General features: G+C 38.4%; 1 protein-coding gene across 1 annotated transcript in view; it reads left to right on the plus strand.

Annotated features, from left to right (window-relative positions):
• LOC102868167 (peptidyl-prolyl cis-trans isomerase A-like) overlaps positions 1–9,470 on the plus strand; it is a 63,243-nt gene that overhangs the window by 4,388 nt on the left and 49,385 nt on the right. The gene's annotated exons all lie outside the window — the stretch shown is intronic.

Consider the following 9,470-nt stretch of genomic DNA (forward strand, 5'->3'; position numbering starts at 1 on the left):
GCAAACGACTCGACGGCACATAACAACAACAACAATATGATAAATTTTCAATCTGTTGGACAGACAAATCTTTAACAATACTTACCTTATCTGTGTGAGAAAGATTTTCAGATTAGCTGACATATGTAGCTATGCTTATTTCACGGCAAATAGCTGAGAAAGCTTTATCCCTTATAAAATTAATTCATTCTTCATGGTTTTAGACATGTTCAAGTACTTATCCTTTTCTGTGTCTTGCTATAAATATGTCAAACTGAGTAAACAGGTCAGGTAAATCTCACAAATTAACAATTTGTGGGAAATCAAGTACTTAATTTCTTCTTTGAAAAGAATGTTCACATACAGTGATTATTATAAGAACAATGCATTGCAAAACAGCTTGCTGATAGCAAGCAAAACAACTCGTTGACGTTCTTAGTGAGTTAGTGTTTCCGTTTTGTGAGTGAAACCAAAACTATGTCTTTGACTTAAGTATGACAACATACAATCGCTGTGAATTGAATTGTATTCGTGTTTTATCAGTTGTTTCAAGTTGCACCAATTACTAAATGCATCCACAGCAATTGATAATGAACTTATTCAGGACCTATTGGTTTTGGGTGGGGATTAAAAAGACAATATATGAGTGTTCAGTGGAGGAATTATCTTTTGACTCCTTACATTTTAAAAATAAAGTTAATTTTGGAATGGTCTTTGTTGATGTTGCTAGTGTCCATTGAATTTATTCCAACTCATAACAATTTTATGCATAACAGAAAGAAACACTGGGGAATTGTCTTTAGGAGCAAAGAGTTAGACTAAAAATTGACCTTTTTAGTCCTTACATTTAGCATCATCTGGTCTCCAACTACTTTAACTGCAGGCACATGGTCTTGCAAATCTCCAAATGCTATGGAACTAAGATAAGAGAAAGAGTGCTTCCCACACTGTGAAGCAAGTCTTGAGGTGAGCAAGATTTGAGGGAGGCTGAAGTGAGATCCTGGTGGTGGAGAGACTGGCATTGCTGTGGAGAAACTGTGGCAAGGTGTAAGCAGAAGAACCCTGAGATAAAGGCCACAGTGAAAGGTTTTTGCTGTGGTTGCCAAATGCTTGAAGGGAAAGCTGACTGACAACTGTTCTGATGCAAACCTTGCTGGATGAGTCGGATTTGACTGCTGAAGTGAAACCAGAGTCTCGACTCATTAGGAATTGTGCCTTGGAACCTGGGCCACAAACAGGACTTGTTCTGAGTGATATTCTTTGCCTTCCCCACTTTCCAACGTACTTCCCTAATAAATCTCATTCTCGGTACCACAACTGTGAGTCTATGAGTCAATAAAGAGTAAATGAACCTCTTCCTGTTGATGTGGCTATAGAGGCATCATGGAGCTGAGCTCTTTATCTGCTTTCTGCTCTAGATTGGTGAGACACTATGTTGCTCTCACTCCCTCTGGCCTTTTCAGAAAGTCGCTCACTACACTGTGCCACCATGTACATTTCCCCATCTTCAGATAAGGGGATTCACCTGTGAATTATATCTTCTGTGAATTTTAATTTCTGTGTCCCACTGAATTGTTCCCTTATCAGTTCTACCTGGACATAAAATTATGTCATTTAAAAAATTTGGTTGTACCATAGCACACCGGGAGCTCTGGTGGGCTAGCAGCTAAGCAGTTGCACTGCTGACCGAAGCAAGGCTGTTCTAGTCCATCAGCTGTTCCTGGTAGAAAGATGACCAATATCCTCCTGTGCAATTTACAGCTTCTGAAAACCCAGTGGAGGGTTAGCTATCAGTCAGTTCCAGCTCCATAGCACATAATAACAACAACATATCACCTGACTTTGATTTGTCATTGTTGTTATGTGCTGTCAAGTCACCTGTGACTCATAGCAACCCTATGTACAACAGCTCTTGATCCAGTTTCACTGATTCCAACACACTCACATTGCCCCAGTTACTGCATCAATCCATCTCATCTGGGGTCTTCCTCTCCTGCACTGTCCTTCCACCCTTCCAAGCATGAGGTCCTTCTCAAAGGATCAGTCCGTCCTGGGCACATGCCCAAAGTATGTGAGGAGTGTCAGAATCCTAGCCTCCAAGGAGAAACTTGGTTTCACCCTCTCCAAGACTCTCTATTTGTTTTCTTGGTGATGCATTTATAAAATAAAAACTCACCTTTGAAGTTATATAGTAACACAATCATTTCCATTTGAAAATTAGTAATTTTGTCCTTCAAATTGAAATAGTAAAAAAAGAGAGAGGTTTTGCAGGGTAGTTGAAAATAATCTCATTAATCTGACTACAGTGATTGTTGGTGGGCCCTTCTCAGATCTCTCTGTGTGTTTTCCACCATGGAATAATATTCAAAATTTTACAATCCCTTTCCATTCTTTGATGCTGTGTTGTCACTGTTCATAGTATTACTGCTGGTACCCAGTGAAGGCAAGCACAATCAGAAACAGCAGGAGACTAACATAAGGGTATGCTCAATCTGAAGATCTGTTTCGTTTGCTTTGTGCAGGACTAGCTACATCATGAGTCATTTTATTGTAGTGCCACGGACACATTCTTCTATGATGGAGAATTGAATGTGAGGCTATCTTCAATTGATCTGAAATGTAAAATAGGAAATTCACGGCCATAAAATCAATTCCCACTCAAAAGACAGACATGAACTACTCCTTGGGATTTCCGAGGCTGTAGATCTTGACCAAAACAAACTGCCGCATCATTCTTCTGCAGAGTAACTGGGGAGGTCATACCAAGGATCTTTTGATTAATAGCAGAGCACTTTAACTGCATCACCAGCAGAAAAAGAAAATAGAATTGGTATTGTCCACATCGTTTATGCAATGGTATCAATCTGATTTAGTCTCCCGCCAGTTTCCTTCCACTAAGATGCTTCCTATTCTCTGTGCTCTTGTCTGATTGGCAACTGTGGTCTTTACTTTGAATAGTTGATGGCCCTGTTTTGTTGATATCCTAAGCATCTGCTTGCCTTGCTTATTAAATAATCCGTTCCCAACTTTAGGCAAGAGAATCTTTAATTTTATAATACCCCACTCAAAATTAAAAAGCCTTCTAAGTCACTATTATATAGTACCTGCAAAGTAAAAAAAAAAAAATACCCAGATAATCATGTTTCTTTCTTAGTGATGGGCATGTTGTTAATTTTATATAGGTTATTTTGACAGGTCTCAGCTCAGACCATCAAACCTCTAGAAACTTCACCAAGTGAAAGATTTGTTACTTTCTTAGAATTTATCTCTCCCTGCTTCCCTCTTGTATGTGCTTTATTTAGAGTATATGATATTTCCAGCTCTAAAGATCTTATGTTCACAATATTATCAAAACAGTAGATGAGCACAATATCCATTGGAATGAAAAGATAATGTGTCTTGCACATTTCAATTACAAAGAGACAGATGATATAAAACTGAAGTAAAAGATGCACTGCTATCTCTGTTCAGTGGAAGTAACCTTCTCTTTGGAGTCATCACCCAGTTAAACTTGCTTTGCATGACTCAATAATCTTCTGATTCTCAAAACTAAACTTATTGCCATTACTTGGAACAGACTCATAGCTAACCCTCTAGTAGATTTTTAGAGGACATTGTCGGTCTTTCTCCTGTGAAGCAGCTGGTGGATTCAAACTTCCTAACTTTGGGTTGGTAGTACAATTCCTCATCCACTAGAGCCATTCTCTTCTGTACTAGCCAAACTCAGTCGTAAATAGATATTTGAAAGAACTCTATACCTTGTATCTAGCAACACTCTGATTATGGTAACTGTTCTAATGATTGCACTGGAAGTCTTTTGCATTATTAACCGAGTTAGGTTTCCAAGACCAGACCATAGTATGAAAGCTGGCATGTGACAAAAATAAAGGATGATGACATTGTATCACAAAATGAAAGATGACTGTATTATTAAATAACTGCCAAATAACATTATTACCTAACTTCCAAATTATATCATTATTAACTCAAATTACACCATCACATAACTGCCAAACCTCTGAGAATCACAACTCAGTAAAATTGGCACATAACCTAACCATCAATCAATGTTACTCTTGTCTTGCATCTCAGAGTATGTTACTACCAAACACATGTCATTAATGTGAAAATTAGTTGAATAGTTTATTATTTTACCATTTTTGTAAATGCAAAATGTATGATATGAGATGACTTCTAAGTGAGGAGAAAGTATATTTCTTTTTTTGGAAGGAATAATTGGCCAGTTGGTCTTTTTTCCCTGTTTATTTTATACTGGTTTGGTTTACTTACAAAGTTTATATACATTGTTTTTCATGCTGGTCTTCCCCATTTCCTTTAGTCACTCCTCTTATTCTTTTTCATTGTTGAATAGTGACTTCCTCTCCTCTCCCCTCCTCTTCCCCACCTCTGCAACACACCTGTTGTTCCAGATTGTTGTCATGCATATAGTGCCTAATAATATATTCCTTTCTCACTGTTCTTCCCCTCATCTGTTCTAATGCGGTGTTCATTATCTATCCAGTCTTATTTCATTCTCCCCCCTACTTGCCATTGTCTGTCCTATTTTATAACAGCAACATCATGCAGTGTTTGGCCTTTTGTGACTGAGATATTTCACTCAGTATTCTCTAGGCTCCCCCATGTTGTGTAATGTTTTATGAGTTCATTATTTTCAGTGTTGTGTAATTTTCCATTGTGTGTACCATAATTATTCTATCCATTTGTTTGTTGGTGGGCACTTGGGTTGCTTCCATCTCTTTGCTATTATGAATAATGCAGCAATAAGCATGCGTGTACATACATCTGTTTGAGTCATGACTCTGGTTCCTTTAGGGTGTCTTCCCAGTAACGGAATTGCTGGGTCAAATGATATTTTTATTTCCAACTTTTTGAGAAAATGCCAGACTGCTTTTCATAATGCCTATACCATTTTACATTCCCCTCAGCAGTGAATAAGGGTTCAAATCTCTCCACAACCTCTCCAGCAATTGTTGTTTGCTTCTCTGTTGAACTTTACTATTGTTGCTGAAGTGAGAGGATATCTGATAGTTGTTTTGATTTGCAACTCTCTGATAACTAGAGATTTTGAACATTTCTTCCTGTGTTTGTTTGCCACCTGAATGTCTTCTTTGGCGAAATGTCTATTCATATCCTGTGTCCATTTTGTGATTGGGGTATTTACCTTTTTCTTGCTGAGGTGAGGGGATATTCTTTAATTTTAGATATAAGTCCCTTATCAGATATGCGATTGCTAAATATTTTTCCCAGTCTGTGGGTTTCCTTTTTACCCTCTTGGAAAAGTTTGTTGACTTGCATAGAGATTTGATTCTTAGAAAGTCTCATTCATCTATTTTCTTCTCTTCTGATTGTAGATTTTTCACTATGTTTGAAAGGCTATTCGTGCTGTGGATTAGGGCTTCTAGAGTTCTTCTTAGCTTTTCTAATATGAATTTTATAGCCTTTGGTTTTACTTCTGGGTCCCTGATCCACTTGAGCTGTTTATTGTGTGTACTGTGAGGTGTGGGTCTTGCTTAAGTTTTCTGCAGATGGTTATCCAATTTTGTCAACACCACTTATTAAAGAAACTGTCATTTCCCTTTTTAACTGATTTTGTCTCCTTGTCATAGATCAGTTGACCACAAATAGATGAGTGATGTCTGGATTCTCAACTCTATTATGAAAGTGTATTTCCTTTTACTACCTTTTTAATCTATATAAGCAGGGAAAATTGCAGTAAATTACTTTCAGCAGTGCTTATATTATAGGCCTTATTCTAGAAGAGTTCCACCTCTAAGAATGTCTAGTCTAAATCTATACTCAAGATTTGAGGCAATAACCATGAGATGAGTTCAGGGACTGTGGTCTCACTGTGAATTCTGCCTGAAATTCCACTCATGATCTGGATTTCTTAGAGGTCATTCTGACCAGTGGACAATAGCAGCATTAAAGTTCTTAGTGCTTAGTGTTAGCTCCAGATTAGTGTCCAATAATCTCTGAAAGTTCCTGTTTTTCCTAGTTAACTTGGCAAATGACTACAGATGTGTTTGGTAAAAATTAGAAGAAAAATATACGTATTGTACTCTGTGATTGCATGGTAAAGCTGTCTTAAGGCTACCAAGCCTTTTTCTCTCATGTATTCATTGGAGCTTGGGGTCTATTCACTGGGTGTGGGGCTACACTATTATTTATTATAATAATAGGAATCAGATGTTTCCTCAGAGTTTTCAGTGGATTGGTGGAAGATCTATTAACAATCTGCGTTATGCAGATGACACAACCCTGCTCGCTGAAACTGAGGAGGACCTGAAGCTCTTGCTGCAGAGGGTCAAGGACTGCAGCCTTCGGTATGGACTGAGGTTCAGTGTCAAGAAGACAAAGATTCTCACCACTGGACCAATTGGTAGCATCAGGATGGATGGTGAAGAGATTGAGATTGTTCACAGCTTCAGTTTGCTCGGCTCCACAGTCAACACTCTCGGCACCAGCAGCCAGGAAATTAAAAGGCGTATTGCCTTGGGAAAGTCTGCTGTTAGGGACCTCTCCAAAGTAATGAAGAGCAACGGTGTCACTCTGGAGACTAAGGTGCATCTGATACAGGCCATGGTCTTTGCAATCACTTGTTATGCATCAGAGAGTTCGACAATGACTAAGGAGGATAGAAGGAGAATTGATGCCTTTGAGCTGTGGTGCTGGAGAAGAGTATTGCATGTACCATGGACTGCCAAGAAAACAAACAGATTCATCCTGGAGAGGGTTAAAACAGGTTACTCCTTGGGAGGCAAGGATTCTGGGGCTTCGTCTGACATACTTTGGACATGTTGTAAGGAGGGACAGGTCCTTGGAGAGGGACACCATGCTTGATAGAGTGAAGGGACAGCACAGGAGGGGAAGGCCCTCTATGAGGTGGATTGATTCAGTGACTGGGGTAATCAGGATGGGTGTGTCAGAGGCAGTGCAATTGGCACAGGATAGAGCAGGGTTTAGGGCTGTTGTACATAGGGTGGCTATGAGTCACAAATGACTCGACGGCACATAGCAACAACACAACAACATATGGAGGTTGTATGTGTATGTGTATGTTGTTTTTGTCAAGTTTCATCGAGTTGCTTGAGACTCATAGCAACCCTGTTTGCAGTAGCTCTGAATCCTGCTTTATCCTGTGCCAGCCTCATCATCTACGATACCTCCACCCCATTATCCCAGTCACTGAGTCAGTCAATCGCATCGAAGGTCTTCCTCTCTTGCTCTGTCCCTCCACCCTCCCAAATATGATATCCCTCTCCAAGGACTGGTCCCTCCTTACAACATGACCAAAGTATGTCAGACAGAGCTTGAGAATCCTTCCCTCCAAGGAGCAGCCTGGTTGTTCAATACTCTTCTTCAGTACCACAGCTCAAAGGTATCAATTCTCCTTCTATCATCCTTAGTCATTGTCTAGCTTTCTGATACATAACAAGTGATAGCAAAGACCATGTCCTGGATCAGGAGCACCTTAGTCTCCAGAGTGACATTTTGTGTGTGTGAGTGTGTGTGTAGGAGGAGTGGCACTCACTTTCTAAGCAACATGCCTCCAGAAACTCTGTGAACTTTGATAAATGTCGATAGTTATAGAAAGGCTTCAGGCCTTTTGTTCATAGGGTCACTATGAGTCTTGCTCAACTTGAAGGCATTCAACAACAACCAACAAAATATATAATCAGGAGTGGTATCCACTTTCTAAACAAGATGCCTCTGGAAACTCTAGGAACTTTGATAAATGTCGAGAGATAGATAGATAGATAGATAGATAGATAGATAGATAGATACACACACACACATATATATGTTATTATTGTGTATCATTGAATCAGAATTGACCCATAGCTGACCCTCTGGTGAGTTTTCAGAGGCAGTCAAGCACATGAGAGAAGATTATCTATCTATCTATCTATCTATCTATCTATCTATCTATCTATCTATCTCTCTAACATGACCTTAATCTTTTATTTGGTACTGAGGATCCCAAGTTTCTTAATACCATAGTGGTCCTGTTGCTTACAATGAATAAAAATCATGATGTTCCCATATTCCAGAATTTAAGTATCATTATTTGACCTTTGCTTACGCAGATGTGACCATAATAGTCTAAATAAACTATTTAAGCTATGAAATGATCCATAATCCCTCAGTTTGCTTAAAAGAACCACTGAAAGATTCTTAAAGATGTTGATATTTCTTAGTAAATGTCTTCTGAGCAACATTGAGGCCACAGAGAGCAAGTGTATGGATGTATTATACATGAAAAAGGCCCTCCAATATTTCTATTCTCCAATATTTTTCAGTTCCTTCCTCAACATTATACCATATCACATGTCAGTCTCATTTAGTACTATTCTCCATTGTGTATAAGCTTCAGGCAAACAATCAAGAAAATGTTTATGATATCTAGCTATTTAAGCATACGTATTAATTTCAAATTTCTAGAAAATCTATTTATATTCATATATTCTGCCTAAATCCAAACTATTGTTTTTTCACCTTGATAATTCCATCCCCTATGTATTCTGCATATTAATATAACTTAGCTAATACTAGAATGTATATTTGTGTATGTGTGTGCTAATCTTGAGCTACCAGATTTTACTTTATAATTGGCCCCTTTGGGCATGCCAGTATCTAATTCTACTTACATGTTTGGAGATAACAAGAAATAGAGTACAGCATGAGCATAATTGGCTTCCTCTTGTAATGAACTTCTTCATGTAAAACCCTAATGGCCTCAATTAAGATTTAGAAAAAATTCTTTTTGCCTGACAAAACACCCTAAGTTCTTCAAGAAACACCATTGCAGTTGTTTGGGGGTTTTCTCCATTCCAATTTTGGAGGTACAACATTTCCTGACCATTACTCTGATTTTCACATGAGTGACCTTGTGAGACTGTGATTCAATTGATTTTGTAATTTAACAGCTCATGTAGTTTCAATTATCTCAGTTCTGTGTCTGAGAGAAATGAGATTCTCTTTAGTATCATTTTCGAAAGTTTGGCATTTCACTCTGATGTCTAAACTGGTCATTTAAGGACTTGAGCACATTATTTATTTTTGTAAGATCTAGTAGAAGCAGTTGTACCATTCTGAAATCCTTGAATTCTTTTGACTTTCTTATATTTCTATTGGGAGCACTAGTGGCCTAGTGGCAAGAAGCTGTGCTGGAATCCCAAAGATAAGCAGTTCAAATCCACCACCTGCTTCATGGGAGAAAGATGGGCAATCTACTCCCGTGCGATTAACTGCTTCTGAAAACCCACTAGAGGGTCAGCTATGGTCAGTTCCAACTTGACAGTACACAACAACAACAACAATAACGTAGTTCTATGGCAGAGAGAATAGTTGCTTATAATGAACAGTGATTAGGGGGAACATCTATCTTTTCATTTTTCTACCAATATATTTCTTGGTTATCTCTCTATATACTAATCCAAATATTACTGTTCTCAGTTCTAAGTACTCGG

The sequence above is a fragment of the Elephantulus edwardii genome, unplaced genomic scaffold, assembly GCF_000299155.1.
Source record: "Elephantulus edwardii isolate Elephantulus edwardi_28Jun2011 unplaced genomic scaffold, EleEdw1.0 scaffold00009, whole genome shotgun sequence".
In the NCBI taxonomy this organism is placed as follows: Eukaryota; Metazoa; Chordata; class Mammalia; order Macroscelidea; family Macroscelididae; genus Elephantulus; species Elephantulus edwardii.